The sequence below is a fragment of the Sapajus apella genome, unplaced genomic scaffold (assembly GCF_009761245.1).
Source record: "Sapajus apella isolate SASKATOON/1434 unplaced genomic scaffold, GSC_monkey_1.0 scaffold62, whole genome shotgun sequence".
NCBI lineage: Eukaryota > Metazoa > Chordata > Mammalia > Primates > Cebidae > Sapajus > Sapajus apella.
The window spans coordinates 10,539,073-10,562,471 of record NW_022437002.1 but is presented as its reverse complement, the minus strand read 5'-3'; positions in this window follow the sequence as shown (position 1 = coordinate 10,562,471).

The window sequence follows — 23,399 nt, the reverse complement described above, 5'->3', positions numbered from 1 at the left end:
CAGGGCCCTGGGGGAGACTGCAGCTTAGTGAACCCCTGGGGCCCTGGCCCACAGCCCTGCACACAGGCCAGAACTGAGCTCCAAGTGGCACAACAGCTTACATGTCCTACCCACTGGTGGGAGGAGTGGGTGGGGCTCCTGGCTGCCAGCCAGGTCCCAGGGCCTCCCAGTGGGTAGGATTGGGGTACAATGTACGAGTAATGGGGTGGTTCTCTGCCCAAGGCCAGAGCAAGACAGGCCCAAGAAATCATAGGTTCAAACCTGCCTGTGATCCAAGGCCCTCCCACAGAAGCTACCATCCTGTAATCCCAGGCCTTCTCTCCTAGGCCACTGAAACCTCAGACGAAGAGGTCGAGGCAAATGAAGGAAAAAGCATCTTGAATATAGAAATCACTATTATTTTTCAGTCATTCTGTACCCACCACCTGGCCCATGTTCCTTTACAAATTCTGTTGGGGCCTGATGTCGGTGGCCCAGGTGCAGAGAATGACTCTGCCTGGGATATGTTGTGGGAGCTTGAGACTTCACAGGGTGGGTGGTGGGGTTGAGAGGTTGCAGCCCTGCTGTGGTGAGGCATCACTGCAGCACCTCTGGACAAACTGGGTCATGCAACGGGACCAGGTCTCCCCTCTGTCGGGGATTAGGCTTCCTTCACGGTCCACAGACAGACAGCAGCACCTTTCCAGTCTCTGCATACATGGTCTGTGCACCAGAATTAGTAATGGGCAGAGAGGGATGGGCCATCACTCAGCCAACGCAGGCCTTTGCTGGTATTTATCATGACATAGAAGCTGGGAAGCAGAAGGATGACCTCTGATCTGCCTCAGCAGGCAGTCCCCGAGGCGGAGGAACCCATTTGACTTTGGTGATCCCAGAACTTGAGGAATGGACACAGAAATTGATAGGGACACCTCAGGCAAGGAGAAAGGGGTTTTCTCTTCATGAATGGGCTGTGGAAAAAGGAATCCTTGGAAGAGAGTTACAGGACGCTTTGAGAGAGCATTTTAGAAAGATCTCTCTATAAACAAGTGTTTTGAGGGAAAATATTCATTCATTTAAGGGGAGAATGTTAATTCATGGCATTATTCCCAGGTCCAAAATTCCACATGTAACTCCATGTATGGTTGCACATAAGAAACTTATATGAGAAGGTGCGTGCATTACACGTCACCAAACGAACCAACAGGGATACAGACAGCATGCCCTGAGTCTGGAATGCCTTCAAGAGCTTGGCAGAAATGCAGGGATGTTCAGGGTTATTGAGAAGGAGTGGGATTACCAGACACTCCTGGTGGAAAAGGATAAAGAGAAAGCATCCTTCATATGTCTGCAGGATTCACCAGATGGAGAGGACACATCTGGATCTCTGGGACCTGGCCACTTGCCAGTGGCTGTTGGGGGGGAACCAGTGGGAAGCCTGATGTGTTTGGACAATGTCACCCGCTTATAGGGACTCAGTGAAACAGGAGATTCTGTAAAGTGCAGGGTCATCTTGAGGAGGTGGAGTTGAAATATTCACTGGGCAGTGTTCATTCTTTGGTGCTCTGTAGAAAACACTTTTTTTTTTTTTTTTTTTGAGATAGGGTCTCTCTCTGTCATCTAGGCTGGAGGGCAGTGGTGCAATCACTGGTCACTGTAACTTCAACCTCCTGGGCTCAAGCCATCCTCCCGCCTCAGTCTCCCGAGTGGCTGGGACTACAGGTGTGCTCCATTATGCCTGGCTAATTTATTTATTTTTGTAGAAATGGGGCTCCACTATATTGCCCAGGCTGGTCTCAAACTGCTGGGCCTCAAGAGATCCCCTCACCTTGGCCTCCCAAGGTGCTGGGATTATAGGCATGAGCCACGGTACGTGACCCACAGAGTACAACTTTCTGACAAGGAGTGAGCAGAGATCTAAAAAGGATGTCATCTTTACTAGAAGATTCAGCCTCAGAGGACTAAAGACATTGAGGGGATTTGGGGGATGCTTTAGGCAGTTTGTCAAACGCTATCCTAACAAGGACCAAACTTCCCACAGATTTCATCTGCGTCTTCTGCAGTAGGGGCTCCTGACAGCAAGGGGGCAGCCAAGAGCAGCCCTGGGGTAGAGAGGGAGGCTAGAAATCACTGGCCCATGGAGCCAGCCAGGGAACCACGCAAGGAGTCTGCAATTGGGCATTCAGGACAGCGGGGACCAGGAAGGCAGCATCCCAAATGCCTCTGAGAGCTCCAAGACTCCCTTCGCTCTACACACTGCTGCCATCTTGGAAGGACTAGGGGCCACCTGTATTTTGCCTGTGTTTTGGTCGTGACCTAGCATGTATCAGGGAGGAGACAACTGTGGTTCCTGGGATCTCATGGGTCCCCCATTCCCAGCATAGGGGGAGCTGTCCAATTCCCAAGATGGGCTGTTTCCCTTGGGCCCCACTTCTCTCCTTGGGGATGATCTATCTAGCACAGTGATTTTCAGCTAGGGATAATTACCCTCCCGACCCACTACCCCCTCACCACCCCCACCCCACCTCTCTTCCCCCTATACCCCTTCCCTCCCCTTTTCCTCCCCCCCCAACATTGCTTCCCCAGCCCCCGCCCCACACCCCACCACGCCCATCCCCAGGGAATGTTTGGCATTGCCTGGAGATTTTTGGTTGTTAACAACTTGCGGGAGGGCTGTTCCCAGCATCTAGGAGATGGAGGCCCTCAATGTTGCCAGGCATCCTACGATGCACAGGACGGCCTCACAACAAAACATGCCGGCAGTGCTGAGGTTGAGCAACTCTAAGCCAGAATGATCTTGCTGAGTTTGTTTTCAAAGGCAAGTACCAGGCTTCAGGCTAATTTCGCCCTCAGTCTAGCCAACACCACTGTCCCCGAGGCAAGATGTCCTGGGTACTTTCTTAGAATTGGTGAGGAAAAATTACAGAGAGTAAAGTACACATCATTTCTCTGACTCTTACATCAGGGAAAACAAAATGTAAATAAAATTTTCAATCCATTATTCTGCCACACCTTCAACCTGCCAAGCTCTGAGGTGCCTAAGGACTTCCAAGTCAACAATTTCAGTTTTTAGTTTAGTTTTTTTTTTTTTTCTACTTTCAGCTTCACGCATCGGTGTGGGGATGGAAGTTGAAAGTGTGGGAGTGGATGAGATCACTCACAGAGCATTCTCTGCAGAGTGGGAAGAGCAGAGGAACAAGGACAAACCCCGAGGACTGCAGACATTTAATAAGGGGCCAAGGGGAGGAGGGGGGGACAAATAAATTCCTGAGGAAGGAAGGGAAGGAGCAAAGTGAGAAGGGGGAGGAGAATTTAATTCAAACACACACATTTTTAAAGCAATGACTATGTGTCAGGCACTGTGCTAGAATCCAGAGACACTGGTGTGTGGGGATTTAGGGAGTTCCAAGGAAATGAGGGATCCATTCATTTATTGGTTCATTGGTTCATCCATCTGTTCATACAATAGCTATTTATTGAGTGCCTACTATGTGCCAGGCACTGTTTTGAATTCTGAGGCAGATTTGTCAGTAGTGATCAAACAAAAGTCCTCCCTCAGGCAGCTTACACTCTGGTGAGGAGCACACATGAGAACAAGGTGAAGAAATGTTGCCAAGAAGTGAATGGGAATGAGGGCTGAAAGGGGGATTTCATGGGGGGCACAGAGAGCAGTTCTGGTTGACTGATGGGAAGACACTGCCTGTCAATGGCTCAGTGAGGGAAGAGCAGGGGAAGGCCTGGTGTGTAGTAGGCTCACCACATATTGGACAAACAAGCCCGTTTCTGGGTCACTGCCTAGAAATAGTCTCGGTCTCATTCCCTAGTGATTTATTACAGCAACTGCTGCCATTGCCTTTGCGCTTCTTCCGAAAAGTTTTGTGTAAAGCAGGAGGTAGAAGTGCTGGGGTCGTCCTAGATTTAGAAAAGGGAAAGGAGGTATTTATTATTCCTTTAGTATAAGACAAGGCACAGTACCAGGAAAGGAGTAATCAAAGTTGACAGCTCAGAAGAGATGACAGGAAATGGTTTGGAGGAGTCTCCTTTGGTCACGAATGCTAAGAGAATTTGTGCCAAACCAGGGAGTTAACTGTGAGAGATTTTGCCTCAAAAACATGTCTAATTTCATTTTTAAAACCCTTCTAGTAGAGGTGAAGCAGGCTTGTATCTGTGGATTATACCACCCCAGGAGGGCTTCATAACAGACATGAAAATAAATTAGTTATGACAGTCACTTCCTGAAGTCGGCAATGCTAGTTCTCACTTGAGATCCAGTGGCCATCAGCGTTGCGGTGAACGAAGTTTAGAAGAGCCTTTGAGTGGGAGTATTTTAGAGCCTGGATTCAGAGACTGTGAAAGAAAGTCCACAGCGGTGCTAAGACCTCCAAGCATGACCAGAACAAGGGTTGTTCCTTGTGGGCTTGTTTGAAGTACAAGGGATCTGGATGCCCACTTCTGATGAGACTAGACATTCCCACCAAGTCTGGGGCCAGGAGGCCTGTGTGTGGGACCTGTGTTTGTCTGCCCTGTGTGACCATTGGCTGAGCACTTGCCCTTCTGAGCTTCTGCACAACCAGGGCATTGGATCCACAATCTGAGCCCCGGCAGTGGCCTGCTCTTGTTTAGCCCTGTCCTCATTTGTCTGCTAATAGCATCTCCATTTCCCTTGGGCAGACCCATCTCCCATCCTGTGCAGTGCTAGGAAGCCTGTCAATCAAGTTCTCCTCACCTCTCCTGGCTAAGGGGAGTCATATGATCCAAGCTCTGCCAATCAGACTCTCCCTTGGGAAGGCATCTGAATCTTGAACAGATTGATACCAGGTCAAATGCCAGTGGGAACCATTGGCACCATGGCCCTGGGTCTCTGCAGCTGCTCCGCTCTCCATCTTTTTAAAAGTCTTTCCTTCAATCTTGTGAATGACCTCATTCCTCCTACTGAGAATTCCCTCCTTGCCTACATTAGTAGATATTACTCCTGTTGCTTGCAACCAACGAATTCTAATGTTATGTAGCCCTTTAAGCTTTGAAATTTGGGGAAAACCATGGGTTTCCCCAAATTTTGCTGTAGAGATTAAATGAAATAATGTATATGATGGTGCCTTGCAGGGCAGGTACTGTCAGGGCGAGTTCCCGCCTCTTCCTTGCTGCCATGACTTGTCTATTGCACATGCCATTGGTGATGGAGCTTTCTTCGCTACATCCTCATGAGAAGCTTTTGGAGAAATTAAAACAAGAAAGGGTTATTGTGGAGAATAAATGAAGTAATTAATTTTTTTATTTGGCAACTATTTAATGAGCACCCGCTGTGTGACAGGCCCTCCTAGGCACCGGAGATACAACCATGAATAAGACCAAGGCCCTGCTCTCAAGGAGTTTAAATTATAGTGGGAGAGGCAGACAATAAACAGATATTAGGTTTCGATGGGGTGGTCAGGGAATGTGTTACTCTGGAGGTGACAAATGGGTAGCAACATGATTAAAGTGAGGGAGGAAGACATTCTAGCTTTTAACTTTTAAGTTCAGGGGTATATGGATATATGTGCAGGTTTGTTGCATAGGTAAATGTGTATCATGGGGGTTCGTTGTGCAGATTATTTTATCACCCAGGTATTAAGCCTAGTACCCATTAGTTATTTTTCCTCATCTTCTTTCTCCTCTCACTCTCTACCCTCTGATGGGCCCCAGTGTTTGTTCTTCCCCTCTATGTGTCACTTGTTCTCAGTATTTAGCTCCCACTCATAAGTGAGAACCCGTGGTATTTGGTTTTCTGTTCCTGTGTTAGTTTGCTCAGGATAATGGCCTCTAGCTCCGGCCATGTCCCTGCAAAGAACATGATTTCATTCCTTTTTATGGCTGCATAGTATTCCATGGTATATATGTGCCACATTTTCTTTATCCAGTCTAACATGGATGGGCATTTAGATTGATTCCATGTCTTTGCTATTGTGAAAGGGTGCTGCAATGAACATAAGCATGCATGTGTCTTTTCTTGAGATAGAGTTTCACTCTTGTTGCCCAGGCTGGAGTGCAGTGGCACAATCTCAGCTCGCCGCAACCTCCCCCTTCCGGGTTCAAGTGATGCTCCTGCCTCAGCCTCCTGAGTAGCTGGGATTACAGGTGCATGCCACCATGCCTGGCTAATTTTGTATTTTTAGTAGAGACAGGGTTTCTCCATGCTGGTCAGACTGGTCTTGAACTCCCAACCTCAGATGATCCACCCACCTTGGCCTCCTAAAGTGCTGGGATTACAGGTATGAGCTACCCTGCCCAGTGCATGTGTCTTCCTAATAGAATGATTTATATTCCTTTGGGTACATACCCAGTAGTGGGATTGCTGGGTCAAATGTTATTTCTGTCTTTGGGTCACTGAGGAATTGCCACACTGTCTTCCACAATGGTTGAACTAATTTACATTCCCATCAACACTGCATAAGCATTCCTTTTTCTCCCCAACCTCACCAACATCCATTATTTTTTGACTTTTAAAAAATAGCCATTCTGACTGATGCGAGATGGTATCTTGTGGTTTTGATTTGCATTTCTCTAATGATCAGCGATGCCAAGTTTTTTTCATATGATTTTTGGCCACATATATGTTATGTCTTCTTTTGAGAAGTGTCTGTTCATGTCCTTTGCCCACCTTTTAACCAGGTTGTTTGTTTATTTCTTGTAAATTTGTTTAAATTCCTTATAGATACTGGATATTAGATACTGGATTATAGATACTGGATTCTTTGTTGGATGCATAGTTTGCAAAATTTTTCTCCCATTCTGTAGGTTGTCGGTTTAGTCCGTTGATAGTTTATTTTGCTGTGCAGAAACTCTTTAGTTTAATTAGATCCCATTGGTCAAGTTTTGCTTTTGTTGCAGCTGCTTTTGGCATCTTCGTCATGAAATCTTTGCCCGTGCCTGTGTCCTGAATGGCATTGCCTAGGTTGAGAAGACATTTTAATATCTAGAGGAAGAGCCTTCCAAGCTATGGGGACAGCAAGTGCAAAGGCCCTGAGGGGGGAGATGTGCTTGGTGTACTGAAGAACAGCTAGGAGACCAGTGTGGCTGGAGCACAGTGAGTGGGGAGGAGAACAGGAAGAAAAGGAGGCTGGAGAAGTAGCAGCAAGGGGCTACAGCCTCCCTGTCAAGTGGCCAATCCTGCCACCGCTTACACACCTTCAGGGATGGGGAGCTTACTTCCACCTGAGGTGACATTACCTATATTTGGGCAGGCCTTTAAGAGTCAGGGCCTTGCTCTATTGCCCAGCCTGGAGTGCAGTGGCATGATCACAGATCACTGCAGCCTCAAACTCCTGGACTACAGCAATCCTCCGCCTTCAGCCTCCCCAGTAGCTGGGACTACAAGTGTACCACCACACCCAGCTAATTTATTTATTTATTTTTGTAGAGATGGGGTCTCACTGTGCTGCCCAGGCTTGTCTTGAACTCCGGGCCTCAAGTGATCCTCCTGCCTTGGCCTCCCAAAGTGCTGAGGATGAGCCATTATTTTGCCTCTTGAAGTCCCCCAGAACCCATCTGCCCTCGCTTCTCCTGGCCAACCTCTTGGAGATCTGAAGCCAGCTTTTTAGCTCTTCATTTTATTTCCTTGAGATATCCCGCAGATTATTTGAGTTGCTTGGTAATTTTTCAGGCTATTTCCTTCCTTGACTCCCTTTATTCTAGGCACAATACCCTTATTAATTCTGCTTGGGATGAGTTTGTTTTTGATGGCAGCCCATCACATGCCTGTCACTGCTCATCACACCAGGGTTTTCTATTATGTAAGGGCTGCTCTGGCCACTCTCCCTGTGTCTCCTCTTCCGCTCCTACAGGGCCACTGGTTTAGAATATAAGTGAAGGACACAACATTTATTTCTGTTAAAGTCCTCTTGTTGAATTAAGCCCACTAATGCAGCAAGTCAGACCTTATGAGGTCCCGATTACATCACCCAACGTATTTACTATTTCTCTATTTTTTGGTCACCCACAAGTCTCATTCCAAAGCCACTGTGTCTCATTTGTGCATAAATCTACCTGGGGTGGCCTTGGCTCGGTGCCAGATTCTGCCCAAGAGCTGCAGATGTAGAGATCCCTTTGGGAAATCTACAATCTAGTTTGGTGGAGGACACAAAAACAGGTCATTCTAGCACAGCACAGTGCGTAAGTCCTGTGGGCACCTGGTGCGGGTGGGTGCCGGAAACGCAAGCAGAGGCAACATGGAGCAGATACCTGCTGGGAGTCCAGCTGGGAGGAAGGGCATCCCTGGAAGAAAGTACAGCACAGCAAGGCAAAGAGACGGGACAGTTAGCGTTGCGTTCAGGGAACTGCCCGTAGAGCATCTGGAGCAGGCCACTGAGTACGTAGAAGCCCCGCCTGGCTGGAAAAGGTGGACGGCAGAGAATGTCAGTGTCTTGAGTACTTCTCAGGGGCCAGATGAATCCAGGGAACTCTCGGTTTTCAATATCAACACAACCTGTGGGATTTCTACAGTGGCACCTCCAGGCACACAGTACTCATTTATCAGGGCTACCACGGGCGAGATCCACACAGCAGATGCTCCTCTCTTGAAAGGTTTCCCTAGGGGCTCCACCAAGGGCTAGGACAGGCTTGGCAACTTCTGGGCTTGTGAGAGCTGGTCAGGAACACTGAGTTCTCACTCAATACACTCCATGGTCTTGATCCAAACTTTCCCCCGTCCTCCCACCTTCCCTTTGGCGCTAGGCTTGTCCCTGTAAGATCCTTGAAATTCTGGGGGCCTAGAATGACTTATGTTCTGAATTTAGCACCTTAGCCCAGCAGCATTCTGTCTTGCAAAACCACCGCTCTGCCAGCTTCACATGAAGGGGCCATTTAATATGCAGCTGAGAAACAGCCCTACAAAGCAAAGAAGATAAGGTGGGAATGTTGAATATTCATTTTCGTGGTTAGAGGGTGTTTTTCCTATGATTCTGTTATTCAAATTAGTTTGGATTGTAACTTCCATTTCAACAATAAATGCTTAAAGAAACACAACAGGAAAATCCCCACTTTCTCTCCTAAGATCTCCTCCAAAGTGACCGCCCCTCCCACCTCAAAGGAATACTCTACCTTGAAGGTAATGACTATGGCTGAATCATTGCTTCCACCCTCACAGGCCTAACCCAGCAGTCAGAAGGCAGATGGAGGAGAGCGCCTCCAAAGATTCTGGTCTCAGTGCCCACAGTCCTAAGATCTGCCATTTTATCTATGTATGACCTTTAACGAGCACGGGCCAGCCTGATTCTCATCTCAGCTCAGGACGTAACTGAGAGCCACTGCCCTGTGTTTCCAGTGGGATATGGGAAACTCATTCCACTAGACCTGGAAACTGAGCCTGAGACCAGATAGCACCAATCAGTGATGAAAACGTGGGCAGCAGTCAGCATTTACATGCTAATAAAATATTGTTGCATCCATCCATTGCTTTTCTTCCCCTGACATCTCTTGGTTCCATCCTGGATAGACCCTCACCTCCTAAAACAATTTCTGTCTTCACTCTTGCTCCTTTCCAGTCTCCACGTGGCAGCCAGGGTGATTTTTTATTTTAATTAATTAATAATTTATTTATTTATTTTGAGATGGAGTCTCACTTGTCACCCAGGCTGGAGTACATTGGTGCGATCTTGGCCTGCTGCAACCTCCACCTTCCAGGTTTAAGCGATTCTCCTGCCTCAGCCTCCCAAGTAGCTGGGATTACAGGTGCCTGCCACCACACCCAGCTAATTTTTTTGGTATCTTTCGTAGAGATGGGGGTTTCATCATGTTGGCCAGTCTGGTCTTGAGATCCTGACCTCGTGATCCACCTGCCTTGGCCTCCCAAAGTGCTGGGATTACAGGTATGAGCCACTGCGCCTGGCAGCCAGGGTGATTTTTAATTGGATCATGTTACCCCTACCTAAAAGTCTTCTGTGACTCTCCATTGAGCTTAGGATAAAATATCTGGCTTACGAAGCCTCTGAATGCCTTTTCTGCCCTTGTATTCCCGTTCACCGTGCTTCTGCTACCAGTTCCTGGAGTCTGCAACGCTCCTCTCGCCCCCAGCACCTTTGCACCTGCTGTCCTCTATCCTGGACATGATCCCCAGTTCTCCTCCTGGTTGGCCTCATCTCATCTTTCAGCTTCAATATCACCACCTCAGAGAGGCCTTCCCGGATGCCCTGTGCTCGTTCGTTTCCCTATACAAATTTATTCTAGCATGCTCTTCATTTCCTTCCTAGCCTTCCTAGGCACCATCTATAATGATTTGTTTACTTGTCCTCTGTCTCTCCTATGACAAGACAAGTCCCCCTAGGGCAGGGCTGTTCTTTATCTTGGTCATCACCACGTCCTCAGGACCCAGCACAGTCTGGATAGACACTGACCAAGTGAATTTACTGAGTGCCAACTATGCGTCAGGTTCCTCGTTTAATCTCTACAGTAATCTGACGGAGATGGTCAATATCCCCCATTACTGATGCTAAATCAACTTTTTGATGTGACCTGGCGGCAGAACAAGACACCGAACCTAAGTTACTTAACCCCACAATCCATGTTCTTTCCACAGATTCCTCTGTGCTTGAAGCCCCAAGTCCTGATCTTGCTACTTACTGTCATAGGACATAGAGTAAGGCCCCAACGTTTTGAACCTCCGTTCGCTCATATGTAAAGTGTGGGCATTAATACAACCTGCCCCAGCACTGTAGAGTGGCATAGACTCTGAAGCCAGGTGGTTGGGGTTCACCAGCCAGCTGTGTGACCTTGGATGAGTGACTTCACCTTCCTGTGCCTTAGTTTTATAATCTGTAAAATGGACATAAGTAATGGTGGTGTAAGGGTCACACCAGCGAATGTCTGCAGAGCCCTTTGAACAGTGTCAAGCACCTACACAGGTGTGAAAGGGTTAGCTATTGTTAGGAGTTGGCAGATGTGACCTTTATTGCTTTCCAAATCCCTTTACATTCCAGCCTCACCAAAACCCCCTGAGGTGAATGGGAAAGGTTTTATTTTCCTATTTTGTACAGGAGGAAACGGAGGCTGCGGAGGTCTTGCTGAGAGTCTCCATCCCTGACCACCTGACAGCCCCAAACTCGAGGCCGGGTCCTGAGCAGCCCAGCACTCTCCCCTCCGAGCGTCTGCGGCTTCTTCTCTGACTTCGTGCCGGGTGTCCGCACTCCCGCTCCCGCCCCACCTGCCTTGCTTCTGCTGATCTGTCTTTTGCTCCATTAGGCAGGGCCGCGGCCCCTGGCCCCGCGAAGCGCTCTGCGCCCTCTGCGCGCTCCGGCTGCCCACGCCCGCCCGACCCCGCCCGGGAGGTGACGGCAAAGTGAATTAGCGCGCAGCCGAGGGCACGGGGGCGCCGAGGTGCCCGGCAGCTCAGCGGGCGCAGCACTTCCCGGCCTGATATTTGCACAAAGTGCTCTCAGGGCCTCTTTACATTTGCACTTGGCCGGGGAGTTAGCGTTTCCGCCAAGCGCGACTTCTCCAAAGGGCGCTCGCATCCTGTGTTTGAGGAACGGAGGCGAATACTTCCCGCCGCTCTCCCCATCGCGTCTCCCGGTCCCCGTGTCCCTCGCCCGATATCGCCGCCGCGGCCCCCTCCTCTCTGGCTCGCTCCCATCCTGGGCGCGCTCCCCTCTTAAGTTCTTCGCGTCTGTCTTCCTCCGGTCCACGCTGTCTCTCGTCCCTTCTGCTCCTTCCATCTCCACCTCTCTCAGTCCGTGTCTCTCCCAGGTCCAGCCCTCTGTCTCTCTCCTGGTCTCTGTCTTTACTTCGTTTTTCTCATTCTCTCAATCTCACTCTCTCCGTCCCGGCTGGATCCTCTCTAGCCCTCCTGCCCCCATTTTTCCTCCTGTCTCTCCCTCCTCCTCTCCCTCAACAAGAAGAATGCAGGTCTCAGCTCAGGCCTCGCATTCCTGTGGTTGATGCCTGCATGGTGGTTTGGAGCGAAGTCTTGGTCCCATGTACTTGTCAGGTCCTTTCAGAGGGTTCTTGGAGATCTAGGAGAATAGAGGGGAAGGGCCCTTAGGTCCTATCTGGGCCAATCCCCCATTATCCACGTGGCTTTTGCTGGCTGACCATCCCGATGGCATTAACTCTGGACACTACCTCTTTTGCCACTGGGCCTCCTTCTCCAAGTCACAGCTCTCCAACACTGTCCCAAAGCTGGCTGAGAATTCCTCCTGGGAAAATCCAGACCTTCAGCCTCTCTTAGCAGATGGCACCTCCAAGCCAGACTCTCCGGTCTGATGACCAGGAAATACTGATGCCCCATCCTTACCCTCCGAGCAGCCAGGTGGCCCCTGGGACATCTGGAGTTCTTGGGCTGGTTGTCTCTGGCAGGGAGCAGCTTGGGGTAGGGCTTCTTGGAGGGATTTAAAGAGGGCACCCTGAGTTTCCCAAGAGCGTCTGGCAGGATGCGTGGCATCTGGCACTCCCTGCTCTGATGGAATGGGCTGGGTGTGGTCAAAGAAGTTCTCTCATCCTTGGACACATACAGCAGGGGATTGCAGAGCACACTGCTGTTCAGGTAGGTCAACAGGGCCCCATAGAGTGGCTGCAGTGTGTGTTCCGGGTGTCCTCAGACCAGGCTGAGGTCAAGGAGGTGGAGGTGGGGTGAGATCCAGTGGCCCTGGATCTGATTTCATATGCAGTTGAGTATTTCTGCCCTTGGTTTCCTTCTTTGCCCATTTAGAGGCATCCACGGCCACTGTAGGCTGACTGCCCCAACAGTGTGTCTCTGGTCTGCAGACCAGAGCTGCATGGCTATTTAGAAATACTTAGTGGGGAAAAGTTTGATTGGTTCCTACACCCCCGGGCTTGAGCAAAAGAAATGCCAACATTACTTTCGTCAATAAAGAAATGACCCATTCAATTCTGTAAATCTAATTTCAATCATTGCATTAAATACTCGTGTAAAAATGATTTTAAATATTTTATCACACAAACTTTCTCATTGATGGTGCCTGTCAAGAACTTGAACAATTCCTCATTAAAAGTTTTGCTTATTTCTGTGGAGTCAGTTGATCAATTGTGTGTAATCACTTCCAGTATAAAACCTGATATTTTTTTAAAAAGTTTCCAGAAGCAACCTCAAGTTTCTCATTAAAACATTTGAAGTGATTTAATTTGGACGTTATATACAAAGTCAATATTTAATATATTCACTGGTATTTTGTATTTTATTTTTCTTACCATAATTTTATTTCATTAAAAAACGTAATTAATTTTTAGAAGCTTCTCAATGGATCTATGTGAGATCTGTAGAGGAGTGGAAGAATTGGCCTTGTGGTGAGATGGTGACAGCAGTCGGAAAATTTCTGAGGACTTGTGTGATCTCTGGGGATAGACGTTCCCCCCCACTTCCAGGAAATAGAAAGAGGTTCTGGTATTTGCAGCCCCCCCGTGCCTCTCCCTGCTGGAATTCAGCCCAAGCCCAGCCCCGATTCCACTCTGAGAGAGATGGATTCCACCATGGGTTCCAGACACAGGCCACCTCTCCCAGCAGAAATGTGCCCAGCATTCTGCCAGCACCAGTGCTGCTTGTCCACACCCGCTGCTGCCCTGTGTGGCACTGTGGCACCCAAGGCAGTGGTTTACACAGGTGGCAGCAGACAGACTCCCTTAAGCTCCCTCCAGAGAGGGATTGCTCCCGCAGGGGCCTTGCTTGGAGAGCTCCTCAGCACTGCAGATTCCAGGCAGAAAATGGCTGTCCCCTCCACTTGCCTTCCTGGGAACTGAACCATCCTGGTGCACACAGAAATATAGGTACCTTGTCACCCTCGACGCCCTTTCTGATTTTCACACCAGGAGATTTGCATGCACTGGAGGAAGAGGACCTGGCTTGAGTGAAAGGCAGGTGTCCAGATCCCAGCTCTGCCCCTTGCTAGCTTGTGTGACTTTCACCTGCATTTCACCAGTTATTCACCCAGTTTCCATGTAGGTACTAGGAGGTGTGAAACCGTCCCTTGAGGAATTACAAGGAGCAAATCAGGAGGTGTATGTAAAATGTTTTATAGTATGTAAACTGTAAAGCGCTGCATGTACGGAGGGGTTGTGGTTATCGCTGTCAGCGAAAGCAGGGTACCGTGATTCCTACTGGACGGTGAGTGATCATTGCAAACTCTGTAGGAGCAATTCTACAGTCAGGAGCATGCTGGAGCTCCGCTGGCAATGGCTGAGTGGTGAGGGGGACTTGCTGTCAGAGGATGACTTCTGCTCCAAGATCCAGCTCCAAATTAGAGTCTCCTATCACACATTAGAGCCCAGCACGTTCATTCACTAAACAAACATTTACTTATTTATTTTTAAATAGCTTTTCTCTTTTTCCCCATTCTGAAAATACATGCTCATTCTAGAATGTTCAGAAATACAGGTATGCTGAAAGAAGAAAATTAGAGTCAACCCAGATCCTGCCACCACGAATGAATGTCTTGAGCAGACACACATCTCCTCATGCTCCTTCTAATACATTTTAGCTAATTGTTATATTATAGAATATCTGCTGTGGTAATCGGCATTTTTTAAAAATCTAACAATCATCTGTGAATATTTACTAGGTCACACACTATCCTTCTACAATATCATAAAAATCACTGCCTGGCTGTCGATACCATTAAACATTCAGTGGTATCTACTATGTGCAGAGCCCTGAGCAAGCCCCTCTCGGGGAGAAAGGGGTGAGTAGGCTGAGCTCTGTCTGCCTCCTGGGAACTCACCATCCTGCAAAGGCAATCACACCAGGGGGATGGAACCTGTTGTGACATAAGGCAGGTGTTTGACCCTGCGGAGGGTGCCAGGAAGGAGACATCATTTCCAAAAGAGAGAATGGGGAAGGTACCCTGGAGGAGAGGACTGGCTTAAAAGGGTGGGCTGGATTGAAACCTGGGAAAAAGCGGAAGGAATTCTGGGTGTCAGGAAGAATGTGAGTTAGAGGAGTGTGTGAACTGCCATATCTTCAGAAAAACGGCAGAATCAGCACCATGTTCTCTATGCTTGTGTGAAAGCTGGTAAAAGGGGTGGGGCTGAATTGGTGAGCTAAACCCTGTTATCCCACCTAAAGGGTAGGGATCTTTTAGAGCAGGGTTATATTGGTGACCTTGGGCAAATCTCATAACCTTAAAATGTTAAAGCAGGCAGAGCGCAGTGATTTCCTTCCAGCGCACGTTTTGTGTACGGAGAACTGAGGCCCAGAACAGGGAGTGACTTACCTGGGATGATGCAGCAACTGTTGGAAGTGATGCTAGGAGCTGGTGGTCTGCTCCAAGGGCAAGGGCCAAGGACCGAGTTGTTTATACAAGTCCACGCAACGCTCGGCACGGATCTGCATTCCCACATCAGGCTCAGGCCTGTAATCCCAGCACTTTGGGAGGCCGAGGCAGCCTGATCACCCGAGGTCAGGAGTTCGAGACCAGACTGGCCAACATGGTGAAATCTGATCTCTGCTAAAAATACAAAAATTGGCCAGGCGTGGTGGTGGGTACCTGTCATCTCAGCTACTCAGGAGGTTGAGGCAGGAGAATTGCTTGAACCCAGGAGGTGGAGGTTGCAGTGAGCCAAGATCACACCATTGCACTCCAGCCTGGGCAACAAGAGTGAAACTCCATCTCAAAAAAAAAAAAAAAATTATTAGTTCCCCCCTACTTCAGCTCCACCTGGGAGGGCTCCTATCTGAGTCGTGGTCTTTTGGTTAGTAAAAACAGATCCACTCAAATCAAACTGTCTCAAATAGAAGAAAGTTTATTGTAAAAACACACACACTTCTCTTGGAATTCAAGGATTGGAACCATAAGGCAGCCAGGAATGGGAATTGGAGCTGAGACCTGAGAAACTATTAGGGGGTCAAAGCAGCTCTCCTTTCTTCCTTAACCCCACCCAGTCTCCCAGGCTAACAATTCATCCTTCTAAGCATGCCGCAACCATCCCTCTATGCAACTATTCCAGCTATCATCTATCTATCCATCCATCCAATTCAATGTTCCGTGGCCTCTGCCCTCCAGTGAGCACCTGCCGTGGAGCTTTTGCATATGGTGGCGGAGACAGAAATGAACAAGCACAGTCCTTGCTCTCAAGGAGCTCACAGTCGGACAGAAGATTGCAGCCACATTTATTTATCTTCTCATCCTTCAGCAAACATTTCTGTGTGCCTGACTGGGCTTGGCACTGGGGATACAAAGATGAATGAGGCAGCCACATCCCTCTCCAAAAGGGAGGGGGGACCCATGGATTTAATCATGATCCAATCTGATTGGTGCTAAAAAGAGAAATTGATTGGTTGATTAACTGATACTCTGCCTTGTTCCATAAAGATTTAAGATTTAAAGATATATAGATTAAGACTCTGGGACAGTTATCAATGTGAAACTGTTTTGCAATTCTATTGTTGGGGTCATAGGGCCAGAGCACACCCTTATAGATGGGAGTAGGGTTTGCACAAAAGGAAATGAAAATGTCCATTGTCAGCCTTGTAAGAAAGATGTCATTCCTGCAGCAGGAAATGAGGACTTTGGTAAGCAGGCTTCAGTGGGCATAAGAAAAAGACTTTTCTATTTCAGGTACTAGGGGCCATTTGTACTGGACTCTATGGTATGGAGATCCTGGAACATTCCTAGAGGTGGTAGGGTGGGGTAGAGGGTGAGTGTCCCTGGGGCCAGCCAGGGAAAGGCTTAGAGCCTGCTTGGAAGGGACTCTGGGGCAGGTCTAGGTCTGGGCCATCCTTTTTTCTATGGCACGTCCTTCCTTTATTTGCCAGGTGACCATACAACTGATGGTCCAAATCGTCACGCCCTAGAGAGTGAAAGGGGTGCTAGTCATAATTACCCTCAGATTGCCAGAATAAATGGGAACATGTAACCACGTCCTTGTCACTAACCTTTCAGTAACGTGTCTTAAAGTTATACACTGGCTTTACCATTTGAGGGGAGATTGGGAAGGAAGTGTATTGATGCTTGAAGCCCATGAAAATATTTGACTTCTGGAAGAAATTATTGACTTCAAAATATGAAAAAGAAAACTACAAGAGTTTTTAAAAAGTGTTTAATTAAATGCCTCTAAAACACTAGTTCAACTTTGTTAATGGCTAAATTCATAAAAATTACTTTACATTTGAAATAAGTTTGCAGATTGGATTTTCCCTTTTCTCAAGGATCCTGAAGAATGCACAGTGGTTGCTGAGAAATCATAGCCAAACAGAAATCAGTTGCTCATAACCAAATTATTACAGAAGTCAAATTAGAAAAGTCTTTTCAAAATATTTTTATAGCAAGAAATTATTAACTGAGGATATATGGGTGTGTTTTCATATGCATGTTTTTATGTGCAATGGGGCCTTCAAAAATAAGTATATCCAGAGTCAGTGAAAGTCTTTTTGGTTTTTCTTTGACAAGGAGTTTTACTCTTGTTTCCCAGGCTGGAGTGTAATGGCACGATCTCGGATCACTGCAACCTCCGCCTCCTGGGTTCAAGCGATTCTCCTGCCTCAGCCTCCCGAATAGCTGGGATTAAAGGCATGTGCCGCCATGCCCAGCTAATTTTGTATTTTTGGTAGAGATGGGGGTTTTCCATGTTGGTCAGGCTGGTCTCGAACTCCTGACCTCAGGCGATCTGCCCGCCTCAGCCTCCCACAGTGCTGGGATTACAGGCATGAGCCATCACGCCTGGTCCCAGTGAAAGTCTTTGAAAGGTCCCGAGCACAGGCAGGGGCACTGTGGCGCACAACTTTGGGGATGTCCTTCACCGACATCCAGGATGGTTTTAGCATGCTTTTACATCTGTACAGAACCATTCTGGGCTATGTGAATGGCGCCATCGATTGTGCAGTGCACGAAGGCCTACATGGCTGTACAAGGTGACCCTGGACACAATGCTGGGCAGGGAGCTCTTTCAGAAGCCAAAGAGTTGGCACTGAACAAGGTAGTCTCCAGGGAGGACAGCTGTACCCAAGAGACAATGCAGCGACAAGAGCAGGAGGGCAGAGTGGGAAACACTCGTGTGTGACAGCCAGGTCTTAGTTCTCCGTTTGATCACAGTACAGCAGGGGAGAGAGGCCTGCACACGAGTGGGGTCAGAGGTGGCTATTACGACAAAGGCTCCAGCAGCGGCCAGAAAGAGTGCAATGTGGGATAGGGGTGAGAGACGGAAAGTAATCCCAGATGAAGGGGCTGGGAGGTTGTATAATAAGGGTTGATTCACTCTGAGTCTTGGAGCACTGCAAGAATTTATTCAGGCAGAGAGCCAAGGGTGGCCGGCACAGGGTACAGGGCGCACTGGGGGCCCTGGGGTGCTCTACCAGCCTGCTCCGCTGGCCCTTTCCCTGCCGAAAGATGTCAGCCGTCAGGTGCTGTTAAACTCCAGCTGGACAAAAGCCGCTGGACGGGAGAGTGGGGCGTGACTTGGCTGGAAGCAGAGGTGTTGGGAAGGGTTCAGCCTTTGTTCTGACACCAGCTCCTGTCTTGGCAGAGCGTGTGGCTTCGGGGGACTGTCCTGGAACTGCCTCTCCCTCAACGCTGTTTCAGGGCTTCCAAGCCAAAGAGGAATTTTTTTTTTCTTTTTACTATAAAACAGCTTCCTTGTTTATTGTAAGTCTGTAAAACCTCTCCTGATGGAGAAAGAATTGTGCAAGTGTTGAAAAAATGATTCCAAGAAGAGCTGGCATTTGAATGAGGACTTGCTGACCCAGCTTCAGAACTGGACGGGGCTGTAGAGGTGATTGCGGCCAGCCCCTCATTTGAAGGGAGGAAGCTATTAGCCTTTTTCTATTGATGAGGAAACTAAGGCAAAGGAGGTTAAATGCCTCGTGCGAGATCTCCCAGTGATCATTGAAACCAGCATCCCAGCCCCAGTCTGTCCGCCGTAGTGGCAGAGGTGACATTTGAGCTAGATTTTATGGTTGGGAGGAGTTCAACTTGCAAAGATGGGAAGGGAAAGATTTTAGGCAAAGGGGCAGGACAAACAAAGGTGGGGAGCAGATGACAGTGACAGCCATCTCACATTACAATGAGCTGACATTTTTTTGGAGCCAGGCCAGGTTTTTTAGTGCTTTACTTGTATTAGCTCATTTAATTCTCACGTTATAAAATAGATATGATGGGCCAGGCACGGTGACTCACGCCTGTAATCCCAGCCGAGGTGGGTGGATCACCTGAAATCAGGAGTTCAAGACCAGCCTGGTCAACAGGACGAAACCCTGTCTCTACTAAAAATACAAAAGTTAGCTGGGCATGGTGGCACATGCCTATAGTCCCAGCTACTCCAGAGCTGAGGCAGGAGAATCACTTGAACCCAGGAGGCAGAGGTTGCAGTGAGCTAAGATCGCACCATTGCACTCTAGCCTGGGCGACAGAGTGAGACCATCTCAAAAATAAAAAAGAGGAAAGGTATGATGAATCCCATTGTATGGACAATAAAACTGAGGCACAGAGCGGTGAAGTGATGCGTGTGAGGTCACATACCTGTGAAGTGTCAGAACTGGGACTTGAGCCTAGGAACCTCGCTCCAGGGTCTCCCAGCTAAGCCACCAGCACCAGTGTCACTGACATGCTGGGTGCCTCCCATGGTGCTGCGGCGCACCTTGCAGAATGCATTTCCTGCATCGCTGCATTTTGTCCTCATGAATTACACTAAGGGCAGACATGGCTATTACTGCCATTTGACGGGTGCAGACATTGAGGCTCAGAGAGGTTAAGTACCTTGCCGAAGGTTACGCTTTGCCTCTCATCCTGGAAGTTTTTTCTGAGGTGGTCCCACTTCATTGAGAAAAGCCGTGCATTTCCCACAATTTCACATTCCCAGATCAATTGCCCCCCGGCTTGCCACGGAGGCCTGCGACGCCACTAGATTAGTTTTAAGGTTTTCAATAATTCTGCGAAGAGACAGAACAGCATAAAGCGAAGCTAAAAATATCATTTTTCTGTAGCTGTCATAACAACATTTGGGCTAATTGATTCTCAATAGAATAATGACATCCAGTGTGTAGTGAGAAATATTCATGAAGAGATCTGTGAAACCCTCGAGGTGCCGGGCCATGCTGGCAGCCCAGGACAACTCTGGGATGTGTCCGTGTAGACGCCTGCACCCGGCCTGCCCCACGGTGGGTAGGGCCTGACCACCAGCCAGCGCTGCAGCCTCTGGGACTGTCTTTGGACATCAAAGCATTTTAGTCACTGAGGACTGGGGCTCCCAGCCCCCGAGGCTGCTTTAATCAGAGAAAGGTGATGAAAAGATTAGAGGGTATGATTTATGGAGAGAGATTAGCATCAGAGGAATCGAGGGGGAGAAAAGAGAACTCTCTCAAAGTAGTTGAGATAACAAAGGCTGCGGAGGCGCGAGGGGGAAGGAGAGGAGGCAGCTGCGGGCTGGGTTCTGCATCTCCACTGGACCACGGGGCTGGAGAGTCCTGCTGGGGTGAACAGAAGGATGGGGAAGCACCTCGGGGTCTGAGGCTGCCCAGTTCAGCCTCCCCCTGCAGAGCTGCTCCTGGCTGCATGCTCATCTCAGGACAGCTCAGGCTCCAAGGGCATCCCTGGAAAAGCTGGCTTTGTGGGACCTTTCCACAGGGCTGCCCATCTTTGGGGTCGTGTGTGTTGGGGAGTGTCTTGGCCTGGTGAGATGGTCTCCAGGCTAGAATCTGTGATGCTCATGTGTGTTTTATGACCAGTAGCAGGCATGGGTCCCACAGAGGAGCACGTTATTTGCAGGTGTAGGTGTGCACATGCCTGGGTGTGGGGTATACACACGATATTCATATTTATTAAGCCCTGATATCTACCAGGTACAGTTTTAAGGACTTAACATGCATGAGCTCACGTCATCCTCACAGCAGCCTTGTGAGGCAGGGACTCTTGCTATTCCTTTTTTATAGGAAAGGGCAATTGAGGCTCAAAGAGTTGAACTCTACCAAGTCACACAGCTACTAGGTGGTAGGGCTGGGACTGGGACCCACATCTGTCCAGCCCCCAAAGTTCACAGGATGCTGGAGGGAGGCGAAGGGAGAAGGCAGGGGTGTGTGGAGATGGGGATGGGAGAGGCTCCTCTGGTGTGTGTCTCTGGGTACACTGTGAGGTGTGTCCGTGTGTGTACCCTGTGGAAAGCTCCATGTGTGCTGGCTGTGTGTTTTGAAGATACGCATGCGGAATGAACGTGGAGGGTGCTGAGCGCATCCGTGTCTGTGGGCAGGCCCTGTGAGGGGCGGAAAGCAGACTTCCTGATGGAGTGCCATGCCTCGCACCAGGCGCTCCACATTCCCATCCTTAACTGCCCCAAGTTTCACTGGTCATCAGGTCGTAATGCCACCCTTCCACCATCACAGCCCTGAATGCACGCTCACACTCCCACCTGCCCTTTCACAATTTCACCCTCTTCCTTCCAGAAGCCCCTGGGATGTCTTCTGTGAGATGGGTCATGGTTCTCTGATGTTCAGCTTTTCAAAACTCCTCCAGGAATATCTGTAGCCTGGAACTGGCCGAGGCTGCTGGGCCCCCACAAGAATGCTAGAATTCACCCCGAGGGAAATGCCCTGGTGTGCAGACACACAAGCAGCACCAGACTCCGTGCTGCATGAGGGCAGGACTGTATTTCCGGCTCACCACTCAACTCTTAGTACCAAATGCAGGCCCGGGAACATAATAGCTGCTCAATAAATAGTGCTTTATGTTCCCTGGAAATGCCACTGTCTTAAACTGTCTTGTGTCATATTTTGTGACTCAACAGGTGAAAATGGCTCCATTACCTTAATCCTGTCTGCTGCTCAGTCCCTCAACAGGGCTCAGATGCTGGACAGCCCCAAAGACCAAGGTCTGAGACAAATGTCTTGTTTACTTTCCCATTCCTATAGTCAAAACCTTATGCAAATCTGCTCCTTCTAGAACTGCCCACCAATTCACTAATGCATTACTAATGGCTAATAATTCATGGCAAACATTTACTGAGCACCGGTCAAGTGCCAGACACTGGGCTAAACTGTTAATGTGAGTGATGGTTTTTCAGTGCAAAGCAGCCCCACGAGTTAGGCACAGTTTTTATCCCTGTTTTACTGGCGAGGAATCTGAAGCTCAGAGATGTTAAGTAAAATTTCCAGAGTCACACAGCAGGTGAGTAAGTGTAGGATCTGGGAGTTGAACCCAGGTGGTCTGACTGGCTTTTGACGACTGTACAGCATGACCTTCAGATCGGTCTGAATTCCAGCTAAACGAGGCCTCAGTGGAGATCTTGATACTCATAGGTCATTAACTTTATGTCCAAAAAACTCAAAAACAAAACAAAACAACTTTCAACATATTATCCTGATTTTACAGAGGAGGAAACTGAGGTCAGGGCAGTTAAGCAACTGCCAGTAGCCACACAAATATTAGAGAGGCTGAGCCAGGGTCGGAACCCGTATCTGCCAGCTCCAAAGCCTCATTTCCCTTGCTGTGCTTTCCTCTGAAGGAGTAGTGATAGACCTTGGCCACAGGGAAATGGGTGAGAAGTAAGGAAGGGGACCCAGCCAATTAAAGATATGCAGTTTGGAGCTGGGTGCCAGGGTCTTGGAAGAAAACATAGAAATCCCAGCACTCTGAGAGACCTGGGCAAAGGGGCAGGTGACCTGTCATATATAAAGAGGCATTCGGAGTTGCCGACACACACATCACAGACATGTTTTGGACTTCAGCCCTTCAGCAGGGAGTTCCTAAATGATTTCCATACTACACACTGCAATGGGGTAAGAGTCACCAGGACACTGTCCACAGGCCTGCCTTTGGGCTGGGAGGGGTAGAACCTCCACAATAACTGAATGGTCATTATAAACAGAACGGCATCTCTATCTAGAGATAGCATGTGATTAAATAGAAACAGGAAAAAAAAGGTTTTGACTCATACAAATTCAGGCCCTGCTGTTCATTAGCTGTGTGACCGTAGGCCAGGCACATGCCTCTGAGCCTCGGTTTTCTGGTGCATAAAATGGGGATATTAAGGCTTTCTCTTCCTGCCTAGCAGGGCCTTGTAGGGGGAGGCCTCTGCTCTTGTTGCTGTGCAAATATATGCCACTGGATGCATCAGAAAGTGAAGAATCCAGCCAGGCATGGTGGCTCACGTCTGTAATCCCAGCACTTTGGGAAGCCGAGGGGGGTGGATCACCTAAGGTCAGGAGTTCAAGGCCAGCCTGGCCAGCATGATGAAACTCTGCCTCCACTAAAAATACAAAAATCAGCCAGGCATGGTGGTAGGTGCCTGTAATCCCAGCTACTCAGGAGGCTGAGGCAGGAGAATCATTTGAACTGGGAGGCAGAAGTTGCAGTGAGCCAAGATCGTGCCATCGCACCCCAGCCTGGGCAACAAGAGCAAAACTCCATCTTGGAAAAAAAAATGTGAAGAATCTGGTCAGGGAAGGCAGCTTAGCAGAGGAAGGGAATGGAGAAGGCATGGAAAAGAATATAATCTATGGGGCCAGGTCACATGGAAAT